Source organism: Ambystoma mexicanum, chromosome 2p (genome assembly GCF_040938575.1).
Source record: "Ambystoma mexicanum isolate Mex_15411 chromosome 2p, UKY_AmexF1_1, whole genome shotgun sequence".
Lineage (NCBI taxonomy): Eukaryota > Metazoa > Chordata > Amphibia > Caudata > Ambystomatidae > Ambystoma > Ambystoma mexicanum.
In genome coordinates, this window is record NC_090923.1 from 1,495,296,039 (window position 1) to 1,495,321,213 (window position 25,175).

The following is a 25,175-nucleotide window of genomic DNA, read 5'->3' on the forward strand; positions in this document are numbered from 1 at the left end:
GGAGTTGGATATCACATTTCATGTTAGAGGAAGGATCTCAGGTTTGGTATTAGAGGCATTGAGATATCACATCTCATGCTATAGGAAGGGTCTCAGGATTGGAATGGGAAGGAGTTGGATATCACATCTCATGCTATAGGAAGGGTCTCAGGTTTGGTATAAGCATCGAGATATCACATCTCATGCTATAGGAAGGGTCTCGGGATTGGAATGGGAAGGAGTTGGATATCACATCTCATGTTATAGGAAGGATCTCAGGTTTGGTATTAGAAGCATTGAGACATCACATCTCATGCTATAGGAAGGGTCTCAGGATTGGAATGGGAAGGAGTTGGATATCACATCTCATGCTATAGGAAGGGTCTCAGGTTTGGTATAAGCATTGAGATATCACATCTCATGCTATAGGAAGTGTCTCAGGATTGGAATGGGAAGGACTTGGGTATCACATCTCATCCTATAGGGAGGGTCTCAAGTTTGATATTAGAAGCATTGAGATATCACATCTCATGCTATAGAACGGGTCTCAGGATTGGAATGGGAAGGAGTTGGATATCACATCTCAAGCTTTAGGAAGGGTCTCAGGTTTGGTATAAGCATTGAGATAGCACATCTCATGCTATAGGAAGGGTCTCAGGATTGGAATGGGAAGGAGTTGGATATTACATCTCATGTTATAGGAAAGATCTCAGGTTTGGTATTAGAAGCATTGAGACATCACATCTCATGTTATAGGAAGGGTCTCAGGATTGGAATGGGAAGGAGTTGGATATCACATCTCATGCTATAGGAAGGGTCTCAGGTTTGGTATAAGCATTGAGATATCACATCTCATGCTATAGGAAGTGTCTCAGGATTGGAATGGGAAGGACTTGGGTATCACATCTCATGCTATAGGGAGGGTCTCAAGTTTGATATTAGAAGCATTGAGATATCACATCTCATGCTATAGGAAGGGTCTCAGGATTGGAATGGGAAGGAGTTGGATATCACATCTCAAGCTTTAGGAAGGGTCTCAGGTTTGGTATAAGCATTGAGATAGCACATCTCATGCTATAGGAAGGGTCTCAGGATTGGAATGGGAAGGAGTTGGATATTACATCTCATGTTATAGGAAAGATCTCAGGTTTGGTATTAGAAGCATTGAGATATCACATCTCATGCTATAGGAAGTGTCTCAGGATTGGAATGGGAAGGACTTGGGTATCACATCTCATGCTATAGGGAGGGTCTCAAGTTTGATATTAGAAGCATTGAGGTATCACATCTCATGCTATAGGAAGTGTCTCAGGATTGGAATGGGAAGGACTTGGGTATCACATCTCATGCTATAGGGAGGGTCTCAAGTTTGATATTAGAAGCATTGAGATATCACATCTCAAGCTTTAGGAAGGGTCTCAGGTTTGGTATAAGCATTGAGATAGCACATCTCATGCTATAGGAAGGGTCTCAGGATTGGAATGGGAAGGAGTTGGATATTACATCTCATGTTATAGGAAAGTTCTCAGGTTTGGTATTAGAAGCATTGAGACATCACATCTCATGTTATAGGAAGGGTCTCAGGATTGGAATGGGAAGAAGTTGGATATCACATCTCATGCTATAGGAAGGGTCTCAGGTTTGGAAGGGGAAGGAGTTGGATATCCAATCTCATGTTATAGGACTGGTCTCAGGTTTGGTATTAGAAGCATTGAGATATCACATCGCATGCTGTAGGAAGGTTCTCAGGTTTGGTATTAGAAGCATTGAGACATCACATCTCATGCTATAGGAAGGGTCTCAGGATTGGAATGGGAAGGAGTTGGATATCACATCTCATGTTATAGGAAGGATCTCAGGTTTGGTATTAGAAGCATTGAGACATCACATCTCATGCTATAGGAAGGGTCTCAGGATTGGAATGGGAAGGAGTTGGATATCACATCTCATGCTATAGGAAGGGTCTCAGATTTGGTATAAGCATTGAGATATCACATCTCATGCTATAGGAAGGGTCTCAGGATTGGATTGGGAAGGAGTTGTATATGACATCTCAGGCCATAGGAAGGGTCTCAGGATTGGTATAAGCATTGAGATATCACATCTCTGCTATCGGAAGGGTCTCAGGATTGGAATGGGAAGGAGTTGGATATCCCATCTCATGATAAAGGAAGGGTCTAAGGTTTGGAAGGGGAAAGATTTGGATATCACATCTCATGTTATAGGCGGGTCTCAATTTTGATATTAGAAGCATTGAGATAACAAATCTCATGATATCGTAAGGGTCTCAGGATTGGAATGGGAAGGAGTTGGATATCACATCTCATGATAAAGGAAGGGTCTAAGGTTTGGAAGGGGAAAGATTTGGATATCACATCTCATGTTATAGGACGGGTCTCAGGTTTGGTATTAGAAGCATTGAGATATCAAGTCTCATGGTATAGGAAGGGTCTCAGAATTGGAATGGGAAGGATTTCGGATATCACATCTCAAGCTATAGGAAGAGTCTCAGGATTGGAATGGGAAGGAGTTTGATATCACATCTCATGCCATAGTATGGTTCTCAGGTTTGGTAGAAGCATTGGGATATCACATCTCATGCCATTGGAAGGGTATCAGTATTGGATTTGGAAGGAGTTGGATATCCCATCTCATGCTATAGGAAGGGTCTCAGGTTGGAATGGGAAGGAGTTGGATATCACATTTCATGTTATAGGAAGGGTCTCAGGATTGGAATGGGAAGGAGTTGGATATCACATCTCAAGCTTTAGGAAGGGTCTCAGGTTTGGTATAAGCATTGAGATAGCACATCTCATGCTATAGGAAGGGTCTCAGGATTGGAATGGGAAGGAGTTGGATATCACATCTCATGTTATAGGAAAGATCTCAGGTTTGGTATTAGAAGCATTGAGACATCACATCTCATGTTATAGGAAGGGTCTCAGGATTGGAATGAGAAGAAGTTGGATATCACATCTCATGCTATAGGAAGGGTCTCAGGTTTGGAAGGGGAAGGAGTTGGATATCCAATCTCATGTTATAGGACTGGTCTCAGGTTTGGTATTAGAAGCATTGAGATATCACATCGCATGCTGTAGGAAGGTTCTCAGGTTTGGAATGGGAAAGAATTGGATATCACATCTCATGTCATAGGAAGGATCTCAGGTTTGGTATTAGAAGCATTGAGATATCACATCTCATGCTATAGGAATGGTCTCAGGATTGGAATGGGAAGGAGTTGGATATTACATTCTTGCTATAGGAAGGGTCTCATGTTTGGAATGGGAAGGAGTTGGATATCACATATGCTATAGGAAGGGTCTCAGGTTTGAAACGGGAAGGAGTTGGATATCACATCTCATGTTATAGGAAGGGTCTCAGGTTTGAAACCGGAAGGAGTTGGATATCACATCTCATGTTATAGGACGGGTCTCAGGTTTGTTATTAGAATCATTGAGATATCATATTGCATGCTGTAGGAAGGGTCTAAGGATTGGAATGGGAAGGACTTGGATATCACATCTCATGCTATAGGTAGGCTCTCAGGTTTGGAAAGGGAAGGAGTTCGATATCACATTTCATGTTAGAGGAAGGATCTCAGGTTTGGTATTAGATGCATTGAGATATCACATATCATGCTAAAGGAAGGGTCTCTGGATTGGAATGGGAAGGAGTTGGATATCACATCTCAAGCTTTAGGAAGGGTCTCAGGTTTGGTATAAGCATTGAGATAGCACATCTCATGCTATAGGAAGGGTCTCAGGATTGGAATGGGAAGGAGTTGGATATTACATCTCATGTTATAGGAAAGATCTCAGGTTTGGTATTAGAAGCATTGAGACATCACATCTCATGTTATAGGAAGGGTCTCAGGATTGGAATGGGAAGAAGTTGGATATCACATCTCATGCTATAGTAAGGGTCTCAGGTTTGGAAGGGGAAGGAGTTGGATATCCAATCTCATGTTATAGGACTGGTCTCAGGTTTGGTATTAGAAGCATTGAGATATCACATCGCATGCTGTAGGAAGGTTCTCAGGTTTGGTATTAGAAGCATTGAGACATCACATCTCATGCTATAGGAAGGGTCTCAGGATTGGAATGGGAAGGAGTTGGATATCACATCTCATGTTATAGGAAGGATCTCAGGTTTGGTATTAGAAGCATTGAGACATCACATCTCATGCTATAGGAAGGGCCTCAGGATTGGAATGGGAAGGAGTTGGATATCACATCTCATGCTATAGGAAGGGTCTCAGATTTGGTATAAGCATCGAGATATCACATCTCATGTTATAGGAAGGGTCTCGGGATTGGAATGGGAAGGAGTTGGATATCACATCTCATGCCATAGGAAGGGTCTTAGGTTTGGTATAAGCATTGAGATATCACATCTCTGCTATTGGAAGGGTCTCAGGATTGGAATGGGAAGGAGTTGGATATCCCATCTCATGTTATAGGAAGAGTCTCAGGTTTGGTATTAGAAGCATTGAGATATCACATCTCATGCTATAGGAAGTGTCTCAGGATTGGAATGGGAAGGACTTGGGTATCACATCTCATGCTATAGGGAGGGTCTCAAGTTTGATATTAGAAGCATTGAGATATCACATCTCATGCTATAGGGAGGGTCTCAGGATTGGAATGGGAAGGAGTTGGATATCACATCTCATTCTATAGGAAGGGTCTCAGGTTTGGTATAAGCAGTGAGATATCACATCCCATGCTATAGGAAGTGTCTCAGGATTGGAATGGGAAGGAGTTGGATATCACATCTCATGTTATAGGAAGGATCTCAGGTTTGGTATAAGCATTGAGATATCACATCTCTGCTATCGGAAGGGTCTCAGGATTGGAATGGGAAGGAGTTGGATATTCCCATCTCATGTTATAGGAAGGGTCTCGGGTTTGGTATTAGAAGCATTGAGATATCCCATCTCATGATATAGGAAGGGTCCCAGGTTGGAATGGGAAGGAGTAGGATATCACATTTCATGTTTCTAGGAAGGGTCTCAGGATTGGAATGGGAAGGACTTGGATATCATATCTCATGCTATAGGAAGGCTCTCAGGTTTGGAAGGGGAAGGAGTTGGATATCACATTTCATGTTAGAGGAAGGATCTCAGGTTTGGTATTAGTGGCCTTGAGATATCACATCTCATGCTATAGGAAGGGTCTCAGGATTGGAATGGGAAGGAGTTGGATATCACATCTCAAGCTATAGGAACGGTCTCAGGTTTGGTATAAGCATTGTGATATCACATCTCATGCTATAGGAAGGGTCTCAGGATTGGAATCGGAAGGAGTTGGATATCACATCTCATGTTATAGGAAAGATCTCAGCTTTGGTATTAGAAGCATTGAGACATCACATCTCATGTTATAGGAAGGGTCTCAGGATTGGAATGGGAAGAAGTTGGATATCACATCTCATGCTATAGGAAGGGTCTCAGGTTTGGTATAAGCATTGAGATATCACATCTCATGCTATAGGAAGGGTCTCAGGATTGGAATGGGAAGGAGTTGTATATGACATCTCATGCCATAGGAAGGGTCTCAGGTTTGGTATAAGCATTGAGATATCACATCACATGCTATAGGAAGGGTCTCAGGATTGGAATGGGAAGGACTTGGATATCACATCTCATGCTATAGGCAGGGTCTCAGGTTTGGAAAGGGAAGGAGATGGATATCACATTTCATGTTAGAGGTAGGATCTCAGGTTTGGAATTAGAGGCATTGAGATATCACATCTCATGCTATCAGAAGGGTCTCAGGATTGGAATGGGAAGGAGTTGGATATCACATCTCATGCTAAAGGGAGGGTCTCAGGTTTGGAAGGGGGAGGATTTGGAAATCACATCTCATGTTATAGGAAGGATCTCAGGTTTGGTATTAGAAGCATTGAGATATCACATATCATGCATTCGGAAGTATCTCAGGTTTGGTATTAGAGGCATTGAGATATCACATCTCATGCTATCATAAGGGTCTCAGGATTGGAATGGGAAGGAGTTGGATATCACATCTCATGTTATAGGAAGGATCTCAGGTTTGGTATTAGAAGCATTGAGACATCACATCTCATGCTATAGGAAGGGTCTCAGGATTGGAATGGGAAGGAGTTGGATATCACATCTCATGCTATAGGAAGGGTCTCAGATTTGGTATAAGCATTGAGATATCACATCTCATGCTATAGGAAGGGTCTCAGGATTGGAATGGGAAGGAGTTGTATATGACATCTCAGGCCATAGGAAGGGTCTCAGGTTTGGTATAAGCATTGAGATATCACATCTCTGCTATCGGAAGGGTCTCAGGATTGGAATGGGAATGAGTTGGATATCCCATCTCATGTTATAGGAAGGGTCTCAGGATTGGAATTGGAAGGACTTGGCTATCATATCTCATGCTATAGGAAGGCTCTCAGGTTTGGAAGGGGAAGGAGTTGGATATCACATTTCATGTTAGAGGAACGATCTCAGGTTTGGTATTAGAGGCCTTGAGATATCACATCTCATGCTATAGGAAGGGTCTCAGGATTGGAATGGGAAGGAGTTGGATATCACATCTCAAGCTATAGGAACGGTCTCAGGTTTGGTATAAGCATTGTGATATCACATCTCATGCTATAGGAAGGGTCTCAGGATTGGAATGGGAAGGAGTTGGATATCACATCTCATGTTATAGGGAAGATCTCAGGTTTGGTATTAGAAGCATTGCGACATAACATCTCATGTTATAGGAAGGGTCTCAGGATTGGAATGGGAAGAAGTTGGATATCACATCTCATGCTATAGGAAGGGTCTCAGGTTTGGTATAAGCATTGAGATATCACATCTCATGCTATAGGAAGGGTCTCAGGTTTGGAATGGGAAGGAGTTGTATATGACATCTCATGCCATAGGAAGGGTCTCAGGTTTGGTATAAGCATTGAGATATCACATCACATGCTATAGGAAGGGTCTCAGGATTGGAATGGAAAGGACTTGGATATCACATCTCATGCTATAGGCAGGGTCTCAGGTTTGGAAAGGGAAGGAGATGGATATCACATTTCATGTTAGAGGTAGGATCTCAGGTTTGGTATTAGAGACATTGAAATATCACATCTCATGCTATCAGAAGGGTCTCAGGATTGGAATGGGAAGGAGTTGGATATCACATCTCATGTTATAGGAAAGATCTCAGGTTTGGTATTAGAAGCATTGAGACATCACATCTCATGTTATAGGAAGGGTCTCAGGATTGGAATGGGAAGAAGTTGGATATCACATCTCATGCTATAGGAAGGTTTCTCAGGTTTGGAAGGGGAAGGAGTTGGATATCCAATCTCATGTTATAGGACTGGTCTCAGGTTTGGTATTAGAAGCATTGAGATATCACATCGCATGCTGTAGGAAGGTTCTCAGGTTTGGAATGGGAAGGAGTTGGATATCACATATGCTATAGGAAGGGTCTCAGGTTTGAAACGGGAAGGAGTTGGATATCACATCTCATGTTATAGGAAGGGTCTCAGGTTTGTTATAAGCATTGAGATATCACATCTCTGCTATCGGAAGTGTCTCAGGATTGGAATGGGAAGGTGTTGGATATCCCATCTCATGTTATAGGACGGGTCTCAGGTTTGTTATTAGAATCATTGAGATATCATATTGCATGCTGTAGGAAGGGTCTAAGGATTGGAATGGGAAGGACTTGGATATCACATCTCATGTTAGAGGAAGGATCTCAGGTTTGGTATTAGAGGCATTGAGATATCACATATCATGCTATAGGAAGGGTCTCAGGATTGGAATGGGAAGGAGTTGGATATCACATCTCAAGCTTTAGGAAGGGTCTCAGGTTTGGTATAAGCATTGCGATAGCACATCTCATGCTATAGGAAGGGTCTCAGGATTGGAATGGGAAGGAGTTGGATATTACATCTCATGTTATAGGAAAGATCTCAGGTTTGGTATTAGAAGCATTGAGACATCACATCTCATGTTATAGGAAGGGTCTCAGGATTGGAATGGGAAGAAGTTGGATATCACATCTCATGCTATAGGAAGGGTCTCAGGTTTGGAAGGGGAAGGAGTTGGATATCCAATCTCATGTTATAGGACTGGTCTCAGGTTTGGTATTAGAAGCATTGAGATATCACATCGCATGCTGTAGGAAGGTTCTCAGGTTTGGTATTAGAAGCATTGAGACATCACATCTCATGCTATAGGAAGGGTCTCAGGATTGGAATGGGAAGGAGTTGGATATCACATCTCATGTTATAGGAAGGATCTCAGGTTTGGTATTAGAAGCATTGAGACATCACATCTCATGCTATAGGAAGGGTCTCAGGATTGGAATGGGAAGGAGTTGGATATCACATCTCATGCTATAGGAAGGGTCTCAGATTTGGTATAAGCATTGAGATATCACATTTCATGATATAGGAAGGGTCTCAGGATTGGATTGGGAAGGAGTTGTATATGACATCTCAGGCCATAGGAAGGGTCTCAGGATTGGTATAAGCATTGAGATATCACATCTCTGCTATCGGAAGGGTCTCAGGATTGGAATGGGAAGGAGTTGGATATCCCATCTCATGATAAAGGAAGGGTCTAAGGTTTGGAAGGGGAAAGATTTGGATATCACATCTCATGTTATAGGACGGGTCTCAATTTTGATATTAGAAGCATTGAGATAACAAATCTCATGATATCGGAAGGGTCTCAGGATTGGAATGGGAAGGAGTTGGATATCACATCTCATGATAAAGGAAGGGTCTAAGGTTTGGAAGGGGAAAGATTTGGATATCACATCTCATGTTATAGGACGGGTCTCAGGTTTGGTATTAGAAGCATTGAGATATCAAGTCTCATGGTATAGGAAGGGTCTCAGAATTGGAATGGGAAGGATTTCGGATATCACATCTCAAGCTATAGGAAGAGTCTCAGGATTGGAATGGGAAGGAGTTTGATATGACATCTCATGCCATAGTATGGTTCTCAGGTTTGGTAGAAGCATTGGGATATCACATCTCATGCTATTGGAAGGGTATCAGTATTGGATTTGGAAGGAGTTGGATATCCCATCTCATGCTATAGGAAGGGTCTCAGGTTGGAATTGGAAGGAGTTGGATATCACATTTCATGTTATAGGAAGGGTCTCAGGATTGGAATGGGAAGGAGTTGGATATCACATCTCAAGCTTTAGGAAGGGTCTCAGGTTTGGTATAAGCATTGAGATAGCACATCTCATGCTATAGGAAGGGTCTCAGGATTGGAATGGGAAGGAGTTGGATATCACATCTCATGTTATAGGAAAGATCTCAGGTTTGGTATTAGAAGCATTGAGACATCACATCTCATGTTATAGGAAGGGTCTCAGGATTGGAATGGGAAGAAGTTGGATATCACATCTCATGCTATAGGAAGGGTCTCAGGTTTGGAAGGGGAAGGAGTTGGATATCACATCTCAAGCTTTAGGAAGGGTCTCAGGTTTGGTATAAGCATTGAGATAGCACATCTCATGCTATAGGAAGGGTCTCAGGATTGGAATGGGAAGGAGTTGGATATCACATCTCATGTTATAGGAAAGATCTCAGGTTTGGTATTAGAAGCATTGAGACATCACATCTCATGTTATAGGAAGGGTCTCAGGATTGGAATGGGAAGAAGTTGGATATCCCATCTCATGTTATAGGAAGGGTCTCAGATTTGGTATTAGAAGCATTGAGACATCACATCTCATGTTATAGGAAGGGTCTCAGGATTGGAATGGGAAGAAGTTGGATATCACATCTCATGCTATAGGAAGGGTCTCAGGTTTGGTATAAGCATTGAGATATCACATCTCATGTTATAGGAAGGGTCTCAGGATTGGAATGGGAAGGAGTTGTATATGACATCTCATGCCATAGGAAGGGTCTCAGGTTTGGTATAAGCATTGAGATATCACATCACATGCTATAGGAAGGGTCTCAGGATTGGAATGGGAAGGACTTTTGATATCACATCTCATGCTATAGGCAGGGTCTCAGGTTTGGAAAGGGAAGGAGATGGATATCACATTTCATGTTAGAGGTAGGATCTCAGGTTTGGTATTAGAGGCATTGAAATATCACATCTCATGCTATCAGAAGGGTCTCAGGATTGGAATGGGAAGGAGTTGGATATCACATCTCATGCTAAAGGGAGGGTCACAGGTTTGGAAGTGGAAGGATTTGGAAATCACATCTCATGTTATAGGAAGGATCTCAGGTTTGGTACTAGAAGCATTGAGATATCACATCTCATGCTATCAGAAGTATCTCAGGTTTGGTATTAGAGGCATTGAGATATCACATCTCATGCTATCATAAGGGTCTCAGGATTGGAATGGGAAGGGGTTGGATATCACATCTCATGTTATAGGAAGGATCTCAGGTTTGGTATTAGAAGCATTGAGACATCACATCTCATGCTATAGGAAGGGTCTCAGGATTGGAATGGGAAGGAGTTGGATATCACATCTCATGCTATAGGAAGGGTCTCGGATTTGGTATAAGCATTGAGATATCACATCTCATGCTATAGGAAAGGTCTCAGGATTGGAATGGGAAGGAGTTGTATATGACATCTCAGGCCATAGGAAGGGTCTCAGGATTGGTATAAGCATTGAGATATGACATCTCTGCTATCGGAAGGGTCTCAGGATTGGAATTGGAAGGAGTTGGATATCCCATCTCATGTTATAGGAAGGGTCTCAGTTTGGTATTAGAAGCATTGAGATATCACATCTCATGCTATAGGAAGGGTCTCAGGATTGGAATGGGGAGGACTTGGATGTCACATCTCATGCTATAGGGAGGGTCTCAAGTTTGATATTAGAAGCATTGAGATAACAAATCTCATGATATCGGAAGGGTCTCAGGATTGGAATGGGAAGGAGTTGGATATCACATCTCAAGCTATAGGAAGAGTCTCAAGATTGGAATAGGAAGGAGTTTGATATCACATCTCATGCCATAGTATGGGTCTCAGGTTTGGTAGAAGCATTGGGATATCACATCTCATGCTATTGGAAGGGTATCAGTATTGGATTTGGAAGGAGTTGGATATCCCATCTCATGCTATAGGAAGGGTCTCAGGTTGGAATGGGAAGGAGTTGGATATCACATTTCATGTTATAGGAAGGGTCTCAGGATTGGAATGGGAAGGACTTGGATATCATATCTCATGCTATAGGAAGGCTCTCAGGTTTGGAAGGGGAAGGAGTTGGATATCACATTTCATGTTAGAGGAAGGATCTCAGGTTTGGTATTAGAGGCCTTGAGATATCACATATCATGCTATAGGAAGGGTCTCAGGATTGGAATGGGAAGGAGTTGGATATCACATCTCAAGCTTTAGGAAGGGTCTCAGGTTTGGTATAAGCATTGAGATAGCACATCTCATGCTATAGGAAGGGTCTCAGGATTGGAATGGGAAGGAGTTGGATATTACATCTCATGTTATAGGAAAGATCTCAGGTTTGGTATTAGAAGCATTGAGACATCACATCTCATGTTATAGGAAGGGTCTCAGGATTGGAATGGGAAGAAGTTGGATATCACATCTCATGCTATAGGAAGGGTCTCAGGTTTGGAAAGGGAAGGAGTTGGATATCCAATCTCATGTTATAGGACTGGTCTCAGGTTTGGTATTAGAAGCATTGAGATATCACATCGCATGCTGTAGGAAGGTTCTCAGGTTTGGTATTAGAAGCATTGAGACATCACATCTCATGCTATAGGAAGGGTCTCAGGATTGGAATGGGAAGGAGTTGGATATCACATCTCATGTTATAGGAAGGATCTCAGGTTTGGTATTAGAAGCATTGAGACATCACATCTCATGCTATAGGAAGGGTCTCAGGATTGGAATGGGAAGGAGTTGGATATCACATCTCATGCTATAGGAAGGGTCTCAGATTTGGTATAAGCATTGAGATATCACATTTCATGCTATAGGAAGGGTCTCAGGATTGGATTGGGAAGGAGTTGTATATGACATCTCAAGCCATAGGAAGGGTCTCAGGATTGGTATAAGCATTGAGATATCACATCTCTGCTATCGGAAGAGTCTCAGGATTGGAATGGGAAGGAGTTGGATATCCCATCTCATGATAAAGGAAGGGTCTAAGGTTTGGAAGGAGAAAGATTTGGATATCACATCTCATGTTATAGGACGGGTCTCAATTTTGATATTAGAAGCATTGAGATAACAAATCTCATGATATCGGAAGGGTCTCAGGATTGGAATGGGAAGGAGTTGGATATCACATCTCATGATAAAGGAAGGGTCTAAGGTTTGGAAGGGGAAAGATTTGGATATCACATCTCATGTTATAGGACGGGTCTCAGGTTTGGTATTAGAAGCATTGAGATATCAAGTCTCATGGTATAGGAAGGGTCTCAGAATTGGAATGGGAAGGATTTCGGATATCACATCTCAAGCTATAGGAAGAGTCTCAGGATTGGAATGGGAAGGAGTTTGATATGACATCTCATGCCATAGTATGGTTCTCAGGTTTGGTAGAAGCATTGGGATATCACATCTCATGCTATTGGAAGGGTATCAGTATTGGATTTGGAAGGAGTTGGATATCCCATCTCATGCTATAGGAAGGGTCTCAGGTTGGAATTGGAAGGAGTTGGATATCACATTTCATGTTATAGGAAGGGTCTCAGGATTGGAATGGGAAGGAGTTGGATATCACATCTCAAGCTTTAAGAAGGGTCTCAGGTTTGGTATAAGCATTGAGATAGCACATCTCATGCTATAGGAAGGGTCTCAGGATTGGAATGGGAAGGAGTTGGATATCACATCTCATGTTATAGGAAAGATCTCAGGTTTGGTATTAGAAGCATTGAGACATCACATCTCATGTTATAGGAAGGGTCTCAGGATTGGAATGGGAAGAAGTTGGATATCACATCTCATGCTATAGGAAGGGTCTCAGGTTTGGAAGGGGAAGGAGTTGGATATCCAATCTCATGTTATAGGACTGGTCTCAGGTTTGGTATTAGAAGCATTGAGATATCACATCGCATGCTGTAGGAAGGTTCTCAGGTTTGGAATGGGGAGGAATTGGATATCACATCTCATGTCATAGGAAGGATCTCAGGTTTGGTATTAGAAGCATTGAGATATCACATCTCATGCTATAGGAATGGTCTCAGGATTGGAATGGGAAGGAGTTGGATATTACATTCTTGCTATAGGAAGGGTCTCTTGTTTGGAATGGGAAGGAGTTGGATATCACATATGCTATAGGAAGGGTCTCAGGTTTGAAACGGGAAGGAGTTGGATATCACATCTCATGTTATAGGAAGGGTCTCAGGTTTGGTATAAGCATTGAGATATCACATCTCTGCTATCGGAAGTGTCTCAGGATTGGAATGGGAAGGTGTTGGATATCCCATCTCATGTTATAGGACGGGTCTCAGGTTTGTTATTAGAATCATTGAGATATCATATTGCATGCTGTAGGAAGGGTCTAAGGATTGGAATGGGAAGGACTTGGATATCACATCTCATGCTATAGGTAGGCTCTCAGGTTTGGAAAGGGAAGGAGTTCGATATCACATTTCATGTTAGAGGAAGGATCTCAGGTTTGGTATTAGAGGCATTGAGATATCACATCTCATGCTATAGGAAGGGTCTCAGGATTGGAATGGGAAGGAGTTGGATATCACATCTCATGCTATAGGAAGGGTCTCAGGTTTGGTATAAGCATTGAGATATCACATCTCATGCTATAGGAAGGGTCTCAGGATTGGAATGGGAAGGAGTTGGATATCACATCTCATGTTATAGGAAGGATCTCAGGTTTGGTATTAGAAGCATTGAGACATCACATCTCATGCTATCGGAAGGGTCTCAGGATTGGAATGGGAAGGAGTTGGATATCCCATCTCATGTTATAGGAAGAGTCTCAGGTTTGGTATTAGAAGCATTGAGATATCACATCTCATGCTATAGGAAGTGTCTCAGGATTGGAATCGGAAGGACTTGGATATCACATCTCATGCTATAGGGAGGGTCTCAAGTTTGATATTAGAAGCATTGAGATATCACATCTCATGCTATAGGAAGGGTCTCAGGATTGGAATGGGAAGGAGTTGGATATCACATCTCATGCTATAGGAAGGGTCTCAGGTTTGGTATAAGCAGTGAGATATCACATCTCATGCTATAGGAAGTGTCTCAGGATTGGAATGGGAAGGAGTTGGATATCACATCTCATGCTATAGGAAGGGTCTCAGGTTTGGTATAAGCATTGAGATATCACATCACATGCTATAGGAAGGGTCTCAGGATTGGAATGGGAAGGACTTTTGATATCCCATCTCATGCTATAGGCAGGGTCTCAGGTTTGGAAAGGGAAGGAGATGGATATCACATTTCATGTTAGAGGTAGGATCTCAGGTTTGGTATTAGAGGCATTGAAATATCACATCTCATGCTATCAGAAGGGTCTCAGGATTGGAATGGGAAGGAGTTGGATATCACATCTCATGCTAAAGGGAGGGTCACAGGTTTGGAAGTGGAAGGATTTGGAAATCACATCTCATGTTATAGGAAGGATCTCAGGTTTGGTACTAGAAGCATTGAGATATCACATCTCATGCTATCAGAAGTATCTCAGGTTTGGTATTAGAGGCATTGAGATATCACATCTCATGCTATCATAAGGGTCTCAGGATTGGAATGGGAAGGGGTTGGATATCACATCTCATGTTATAGGAAGGATCTCAGGTTTGTATTAGAAGCATTGAGACATCACATCTCATGCTATAGGAAGGGTCTCAGGATTGGAATGGGAAGGAGTTGGATATCACATCTCATGCTATAGGAAGGGTCTCGGATTTGGTATAAGCATTGAGATATCACATCTCATGCTATAGGAAGGGTCTCAGGATTGGAATGGGAAGGAGTTGTATATGACAAATCAGGCCATAGGAAGGGTCTCAGGTTTGGTATAAGCATTGAGATATCACATCTCTGCTATCGGAAGGGTCTCAGGATTGGAATGGGAAGGAGTTGGATATCCCATCTCATGTTATAGGAAGGGTCTCAGGTTTGGTATTAGAAGCATTGAGATATCACATCTCATGCTATAGGAAGAGTCTCAGGATTGGAATGGGGAGGACTTGGATGTCACATCTCATGCTATAGGGAGGGTCTCAAGTTTGATATTAGAAGCATTGAGATAACAAATCTCATGATATCGGAAGGGTCTCAGGATTGGAATGGGAAGGAATTGGATATCACATCTCATGATAAAGGAAGGGTCTAAGGTTTGGAAGGGGAAGGATTTGGATATCACATCTCATGTTATAGGACGGGTCTCAGGTTTTGTATTAGAAGCATTGAGATATCAAGTCTCATGGTATAGGAAGGGTCTCAGAATTGGAATGGGAAGGAGTTGGATATCACATCTCAAGCTATAGGTAGGGTCTCAGGATTGGAATGGGAAGGAGTTTGATATCAAATCTCATGCCATAGTATGGGTCTCAGGTTTGGTAGAAGCATTGGGATATCACATCTCATGCTATCGGAAGGGTATCAGTATTGGATTTGGAAGGAGTTGGATATCCCATCTCATGCTATAGGAAGGGTCTCAGGTTGGAATGGGAAGGAGTTGGATATCACATTTCATGTTATAGGAAGGGTCTCAGGATTGGATGGGAAGGACTTGGATATCATATCTCATGCTATAGGAAGGCTCTCAGGTTTGGAAGGGGAAGGAGTTGGATATCACATTTCATGTTAGAGGAAGGATCTCAGGTTTGGTATTAGAGGCCTTGAGATATCACATCTCATGCTATAGGAAGGGTCTCAGGATTGGAATGGGAAGGAGTTGATATCACATCTCAAGCTATAGGAAGGGTCTCAGGTTTGGTATAAGCATTGAGATATCACATCTCATGCTATAGGAAGGGTCTCAGGATTGGAATGGGAAGGAGTTGGATATCACATCTCATGTTATAGGAAAGATCTCAGGTTTGGTATTAGAAGCATTGAGACATCACATCTCATGTTATAGGAAGGGTCTCAGGAGTGGAATGGGAAGAAGTTGGATATCACATCTCATGTCATAGGAAGGATCTCAGGTTTGGTATTAGAAGCATTGAGATATCACATCTCATGCTATAGGAATGGTCTCAGGATTGGAATGGGAAGGAGTTGGATATTACATTCTTGCTATAGGAAGGGTCTCATGTTTGGAATGGGAAGGAGTTGGATATCACATATGCTATAGGAAGGGTCTCAGGTTTGGACCGGGAAGGAGTTGTATATCACATCTCATGTTATAGGAAGGGTCTCAGGTTTGGTATAAGCATTGAGATATCACATCTCTGCTATCGGAAGTGTCTCAGGATTGGAATGGGAAGGAGTTGGATATCCCATCTCATGTTATAGGATGGGTCTCAGGTTTGTTATTAGAATCATTGAGATATCATATTGCATGCTGTAGGAAGGGTCTAAGGATTGGAATGGGAAGGACTTGGATATCACATCTCATGCTATAGGTAGGCTCTCAGGTTTGGAAAAAGGGAAGGAGTTGGATATCACATTTCATGTTAGAGGAAGGATCTCAGGTTTGGTATTAGAGGCATTGAGATATCACATCTCATGCTATAGGAAGGGTCTCAGGATTGGAATGGGAAGGAGTTGGATATCACATCTCATGCTATAGGAAGGGTCTCAGGTTTGGTATAAGCATCGAGATATCACATCTCATGCTATAGGAAGGGTCTCGGGATTGGAATGGGAAGGAGTTGGATATCACATCTCATGTTATAGGAAGGATCTCAGGTTTGGTATTAGAAGCATTGAGACATCACATCTCATGCTATAGGAAGGGTCTCAGGATTGGAATGGGAAGGAGTTGGATATCACATCTCATGCTATAGGAAGGGTCTCAGGTTTGGTATAAGCATTGAGATATCACATCTCATGCTATAGGAAGTGTCTCAGGATTGGAATGGGAAGGACTTGGGTATCACATCTCATCCTATAGGGAGGGTCTCAAGTTTGATATTAGAAGCATTGAGATATCACATCTCATGCTATAGAACGGGTCTCAGGATTGGAATGGGAAGGAGTTGGATATCACATCTCAAGCTTTAGGAAGGGTCTCAGGTTTGGTATAAGCATTGAGATAGCACATCTCATGCTATAGGAAGGGTCTCAGGATTGGAATGGGAAGGAGTTGGATATTACATCTCATGTTATAGGAAAGATCTCAGGTTTGGTATTAGAAGCATTGAGACATCACATCTCATGTTATAGGAAGGGTCTCAGGATTGGAATGGGAAGGAGTTGGATATCACATCTCATGCTATAGGAAGGGTCTCAGGTTTGGTATAAGCATTGAGATATCACATCTCATGCTATAGGAAGTGTCTCAGGATTGGAATGGGAAGGACTTGGGTATCACATCTCATGCTATAGGGAGGGTCTCAAGTTTGATATTAGAAGCATTGAGATATCACATCTCATGCTATAGGAAGGGTCTCAGGATTGGAATGGGAAGGAGTTGGATATCACATCTCAAGCTTTAGGAAGGGTCTCAGGTTTGGTATAAGCATTGAGATAGCACATCTCATGCTATAGGAAGGGTCTCAGGATTGGAATGGGAAGGAGTTGGATATTACATCTCATGTTATAGGAAAGATCTCAGGTTTGGTATTAGAAGCATTGAGATATCACATCTCATGCTATAGGAAGTGTCTCAGGATTGGAATGGGAAGGACTTGGGTATCACATCTCATGCTATAGGGAGGGTCTCAAGTTTGATATTAGAAGCATTGAGGTATCACATCTCATGCTATAGGAAGTGTCTCAGGATTGGAATGGGAAGGACTTGGGTATCACATCTCATGCTATAGGGAGGGTCTCAAGTTTGATATTAGAAGCATTGAGATATCACATCTCAAGCTTTAGGAAGGGTCTCAGGTTTGGTATAAGCATTGAGATAGCACATCTCATGCTATAGGAAGGGTCTCAGGATTGGAATGGGAAGGAGTTGGATATTACATCTCATGTTATAGGAAAGTTCTCAGGTTTGGTATTAGAAGCATTGAGACATCACATCTCATGTTATAGGAAGGGTCTCAGGATTGGAATGGGAAGAAGTTGGATATCACATCTCATGCTATAGGAAGGGTCTCAGGTTTGGAAGGGGAAGGAGTTGGATATCCAATCTCATGTTATAGGACTGGTCTCAGGTTTGGTATTAGAAGCATTGAGATATCACATCGCATGCTGTAGGAAGGTTCTCAGGTTTGGTATTAGAAGCATTGAGACATCACATCTCATGCTATAGGAAGGGTCTCAGGATTGGAATGGGAAGGAGTTGGATATCACATCTCATGTTATAGGAAGGATCTCAGGTTTGGTATTAGAAGCATTGAGACATCACATCTCATGCTATAGGAAGGGTCTCAGGATTGGAATGGGAAGGAGTTGGATATCACATCTCATGCTATAGGAAGGGTCTCAGATTTGGTATAAGCATTGAGATATCACATCTCATGCTATAGGAAGGGTCTCAGGATTGGATTGGGAAGGAGTTGTATATGACATCTCAGGCCATAGGAAGGGTCTCAGGATTGGTATAAGCATTGAGATATCACATCTCTGCTATCGGAAGGGTCTCAGGATTGGAATGGGAAGGAGTTGGATATCCCATCTCATGATAAAGGAAGGGTCTAAGGTTTGGAAGGGGAAAGATTTGGATATCACATCTCATGTTATAGGCGGGTCTCAATTTTGATATTAGAAGCATTGAGATAACAAATCTCATGATATCGTAAGGGTCTCAGGATTGGAATGGGAAGGAGTTGGATATCACATCTCATGATAAAGGAAGGGTCTAAGGTTTGGAAGGGGAAAGATTTGGATATCACATCTCATGTTATAGGACGGGTCTCAGGTTTGGTATTAGAAGCATTGAGATATCAAGTCTCATGGTATAGGAAGGGTCTCAGAATTGGAATGGGAAGGATTTCGGATATCACATCTCAAGCTATAGGAAGAGTCTCAGGATTGGAATGGGAAGGAGTTTGATATCACATCTCATGCCATAGTATGGTTCTCAGGTTTGGTAGAAGCATTGGGATATCACATCTCATGCCATTGGAAGGGTATCAGTATTGGATTTGGAAGGAGTTGGATATCCCATCTCATGCTATAGGAAGGGTCTCAGGTTGGAATGGGAAGGAGTTGGATATCACATTTCATGTTATAGGAAGGGTCTCAGGATTGGAATGGGAAGGAGTTGGATATCACATCTCAAGCTTTAGGAAGGGTCTCAGGTTTGGTATAAGCATTGAGATAGCACATCTCATGCTATAGGAAGGGTCTCAGGATTGGAATGGGAAGGAGTTGGATATCACATCTCATGTTATAGGAAAGATCTCAGGTTTGGTATTAGAAGCATTGAGACATCACATCTCATGTTATAGGAAGGGTCTCAGGATTGGAATGAGAAGAAGTTGGATATCACATCTCATGCTATAGGAAGGGTCTCAGGTTTGGAAGGGGAAGGAGTTGGATATCCAATCTCATGTTATAGGACTGGTCTCAGGTTTGGTATTAGAAGCATTGAGATATCACATCGCATGCTGTAGGAAGGTTCTCAGGTTTGGAATGGGAAGGAATTGGATATCACATCTCATGTCATAGGAAGGATCTCAGGTTTGGTATTAGAAGCATTGAGATATCACATCTCATGCTATAGGAATGGTCTCAGGATTGGAATGGGAAGGAGTTGGATATTACATTCTTGCTATAGGAAGGGTCTCATGTTTGGAATGGGAAGGAGTTGGATATCACATATGCTATAGGAAGGGTCTCAGGTTTGAAACGGGAAGGAGTTGGATATCACATCTCATGTTATAGGAAGGGTCTCAGGTTTGAAACCGGAAGGAGTTGGATATCACATCTCATGTTATAGGACGGGTCTCAGGTTTGTTATTAGAATCATTGAGATATCATATTGCATGCTGTAGGAAGGGTCTAAGGATTGGAATGGGAAGGACTTGGATATCACATCTCATGCTATAGGTAGGCTCTCAGGTTTGGAAAGGGAAGGAGTTCGATATCACATTTCATGTTAGAGGAAGGATCTCAGGTTTGGTATTAGATGCATTGAGATATCACATATCATGCTAAAGGAAGGGTCTCTGGATTGGAATGGGAAGGAGTTGGATATCACATCTCAAGCTTTAGGAAGGGTCTCAGGTTTGGTATAAGCATTGAGATAGCACATCTCATGCTATAGGAAGGGTCTCAGGATTGGAATGGGAAGGAGTTGGATATTACATCTCATGTTATAGGAAAGATCTCAGGTTTGGTATTAGAAGCATTGAGACATCACATCTCATGTTAGAGGAAGGGTCTCAGGATTGGAATGGGAAGAAGTTGGATATCACATCTCATGCTATAGTAAGGGTCTCAGGTTTGGAAGGGGAAGGAGTTGGATATCCAATCTCATGTTATAGGACTGGTCTCAGGTTTGGTATTAGAAGCATTGAGATATCACATCGCATGCTGTAGGAAGGTTCTCAGGTTTGGTATTAGAAGCATTGAGACATCACATCTCATGCTATAGGAAGGGTCTCAGGATTGGAATGGGAAGGAGTTGGATATCACATCTCATGTTATAGGAAGGATCTCAGGTTTGGTATTAGAAGCATTGAGACATCACATCTCATGCTATAGGAAGGGCCTCAGGATTGGAATGGGAAGGAGTTGGATATCACATCTCATGCTATAGGAAGGGTCTCAGATTTGGTATAAGCATCGAGATATCACATCTCATGTTATAGGAAGGGTCTCGGGATTGGAATGGGAAGGAGTTGGATATCACATCTCATGCCATAGGAAGGGTCTTAGGTTTGGTATAAGCATTGAGATATCACATCTCTGCTATTGGAAGGGTCTCAGGATTGGAATGGGAAGGAGTTGGATATCCCATCTCATGTTATAGGAAGAGTCTCAGGTTTGGTATTAGAAGCATTGAGATATCACATCTCATGCTATAGGAAGTGTCTCAGGATTGGAATGGGAAGGACTTGGGTATCACATCTCATGCTATAGGGAGGGTCTCAAGTTTGATATTAGAAGCATTGAGATATCACATCTCATGCTATAGGGAGGGTCTCAGGATTGGAATGGGAAGGAGTTGGATATCACATCTCATGTTATAGGAAGGATCTCAGGTTTGGTATAAGCATTGAGATATCACATCTCTGCTATCGGAAGGGTCTCAGGTTTGGTATAAGCAGTGAGATATCACATCCCATGCTATAGGAAGTGTCTCAGGATTGGAATGGGAAGGAGTTGGATATCACATCTCATGTTATAGGAAGGATCTCAGGTTTGGTATAAGCATTGAGATATCACATCTCTGCTATCGGAAGGGTCTCAGGATTGGAATGGGAAGGAGTTGGATATTCCCATCTCATGTTATAGGAAGGGTCTCGGGTTTGGTATTAGAAGCATTGAGATATCCCATCTCATGATATAGGAAGGGTCCCAGGTTGGAATGGGAAGGAGTAGGATATCACATTTCATGTTTCTAGGAAGGGTCTCAGGATTGGAATGGGAAGGACTTGGATATCATATCTCATGCTATAGGAAGGCTCTCAGGTTTGGAAGGGGAAGGAGTTGGATATCACATTTCATGTTAGAGGAAGGATCTCAGGTTTGGTATTAGTGGCCTTGAGATATCACATCTCATGCTATAGGAAGGGTCTCAGGATTGGAATGGGAAGGAGTTGGATATCACATCTCAAGCTATAGGAACGGTCTCAGGTTTGGTATAAGCATTGTGATATCACATCTCATGCTATAGGAAGGGTCTCAGGATTGGAATCGGAAGGAGTTGGATATCACATCTCATGTTATAGGAAAGATCTCAGCTTTGGTATTAGAAGCATTGAGACATCACATCTCATGTTATAGGAAGGGTCTCTGGATTGGAATGGGAAGAAGTTGGATATCACATCTCATGCTATAGGAAGGGTCTCAGGTTTGGTATAAGCATTGAGATATCACATCTCATGCTATAGGAAGGGTCTCAGGATTGGAATGGGAAGGAGTTGTATATGACATCTCATGCCATAGGAAGGGTCTCAGGTTTGGTATAAGCATTGAGATATCACATCACATGCTATAGGAAGGGTCTCAGGATTGGAATGGGAAGGACTTGGATATCACATCTCATGCTATAGGCAGGGTCTCAGGTTTGGAAAGGGAAGGAGATGGATATCACATTTCATGTTAGAGGTAGGATCTCAGGTTTGGAATTAGAGGCATTGAGATATCACATCTCATGCTATCAGAAGGGTCTCAGGATTGGAATGGGAAGGAGTTGGATATCACATCTCATGCTAAAGGGAGGGTCTCAGGTTTGGAAGGGGGAGGATTTGGAAATCACATCTCATGTTATAGGAAGGATCTCAGGTTTGGTATTAGAAGCATTGAGATATCACATATCATGCATTCGGAAGTATCTCAGGTTTGGTATTAGAGGCATTGAGATATCACATCTCATGCTATCATAAGGGTCTCAGGATTGGAATGGGAAGGAGTTGGATATCACATCTCATGTTATAGGAAGGATCTCAGGTTTGGTATTAGAAGCATTGAGACATCACATCTCATGCTATAGGAAGGGTCTCAGGATTGGAATGGGAAGGAGTTGGATATCACATCTCATGCTATAGGAAGGGTCTCAGATTTGGTATAAGCATTGAGATATCACATCTCATGCTATAGGAAGGGTCTCAGGATTGGAATGGGAAGGAGTTGTATATGACATCTCAGGCCATAGGAAGGGTCTCAGGTTTGGTATAAGCATTGAGATATCACATCTCTGCTATCGGAAGGGTCTCAGGATTGGAATGGGAATGAGTTGGATATCCCATCTCATGTTATAGGAAGGGTCTCAGGATTGGAATTGGAAGGACTTGGCTATCATATCTCATGCTATAGGAAGGCTCTCAGGTTTGGAAGGGGAAGGAGTTGGATATCACATTTCATGTTAGAGGAACGATCTCAGGTTTGGTATTAGAGGCCTTGAGATATCACATCTCATGCTATAGGAAGGGTCTCAGGATTGGAATGGGAAGGAGTTGGATATCACATCTCAAGCTATAGGAACGGTCTCAGGTTTGGTATAAGCATTGTGATATCACATCTCATGCTATAGGAAGGGTCTCAGGATTGGAATGGGAAGGAGTTGGATATCACATCTCATGTTATAGGGAAGATCTCAGGTTTGGTATTAGAAGCATTGCGACATAACATCTCATGTTATAGGAAGGGTCTCAGGATTGGAATGGGAAGAAGTTGGATATCACATCTCATGCTATAGGAAGGGTCTCAGGTTTGGTATAAGCATTGAGATATCACATCTCATGCTATAGGAAGGGTCTCAGGTTTGGAATGGGAAGGAGTTGTATATGACATCTCATGCCATAGGAAGGGTCTCAGGTTTGGTATAAGCATTGAGATATCACATCACATGCTATAGGAAGGGTCTCAGGATTGGAATGGAAAGGACTTGGATATCACATCTCATGCTATAGGCAGGGTCTCAGGTTTGGAAAGGGAAGGAGATGGATATCACATTTCATGTTAGAGGTAGGATCTCAGGTTTGGTATTAGAGACATTGAAATATCACATCTCATGCTATCAGAAGGGTCTCAGGATTGGAATGGGAAGGAGTTGGATATCACATCTCATGTTATAGGAAAGATCTCAGGTTTGGTATTAGAAGCATTGAGACATCACATCTCATGTTATAGGAAGGGTCTCAGGATTGGAATGGGAAGAAGTTGGATATCACATCTCATGCTATAGGAAGGTTTCTCAGGTTTGGAAGGGGAAGGAGTTGGATATCCAATCTCATGTTATAGGACTGGTCTCAGGTTTGGTATTAGAAGCATTGAGATATCACATCGCATGCTGTAGGAAGGTTCTCAGGTTTGGAATGGGAAGGAGTTGGATATCACATATGCTATAGGAAGGGTCTCAGGTTTGAAACGGGAAGGAGTTGGATATCACATCTCATGTTATAGGAAGGGTCTCAGGTTTGTTATAAGCATTGAGATATCACATCTCTGCTATCGGAAGTGTCTCAGGATTGGAATGGGAAGGTGTTGGATATCCCATCTCATGTTATAGGACGGGTCTCAGGTTTGTTATTAGAATCATTGAGATATCATATTGCATGCTGTAGGAAGGGTCTAAGGATTGGAATGGGAAGGACTTGGATATCACATCTCATGTTAGAGGAAGGATCTCAGGTTTGGTATTAGAGGCATTGAGATATCACATATCATGCTATAGGAAGGGTCTCAGGATTGGAATGGGAAGGAGTTGGATATCACATCTCAAGCTTTAGGAAGGGTCTCAGGTTTGGTATAAGCATTGCGATAGCACATCTCATGCTATAGGAAGGGTCTCAGGATTGGAATGGGAAGGAGTTGGATATTACATCTCATGTTATAGGAAAGATCTCAGGTTTGGTATTAGAAGCATTGAGACATCACATCTCATGTTATAGGAAGGGTCTCAGGATTGGAATGGGAAGAAGTTGGATATCACATCTCATGCTATAGGAAGGGTCTCAGGTTTGGAAGGGGAAGGAGTTGGATATCCAATCTCATGTTATAGGACTGGTCTCAGGTTTGGTATTAGAAGCATTGAGATATCACATCGCATGCTGTAGGAAGGTTCTCAGGTTTGGTATTAGAAGCATTGAGACATCACATCTCATGCTATAGGAAGGGTCTCAGGATTGGAATGGGAAGGAGTTGGATATCACATCTCATGTTATAGGAAGGATCTCAGGTTTGGTATTAGAAGCATTGAGACATCACATCTCATGCTATAGGAAGGGTCTCAGGATTGGAATGGGAAGGAGTTGGATATCACATCTCTTGCTATAGGAAGGGTCTCAGATTTGGTATAAGCATTGAGATATCACATTTCATGATATAGGAAGGGTCTCAGGATTGGATTGGGAAGGAGTTGTATATGACATCTCAGGCCATAGGAAGGGTCTCAGGATTGGTATAAGCATTGAGATATCACATCTCTGCTATCGGAAGGGTCTCAGGATTGGAATGGGAAGGAGTTGGATATCCCATCTCATGATAAAGGAAGGGT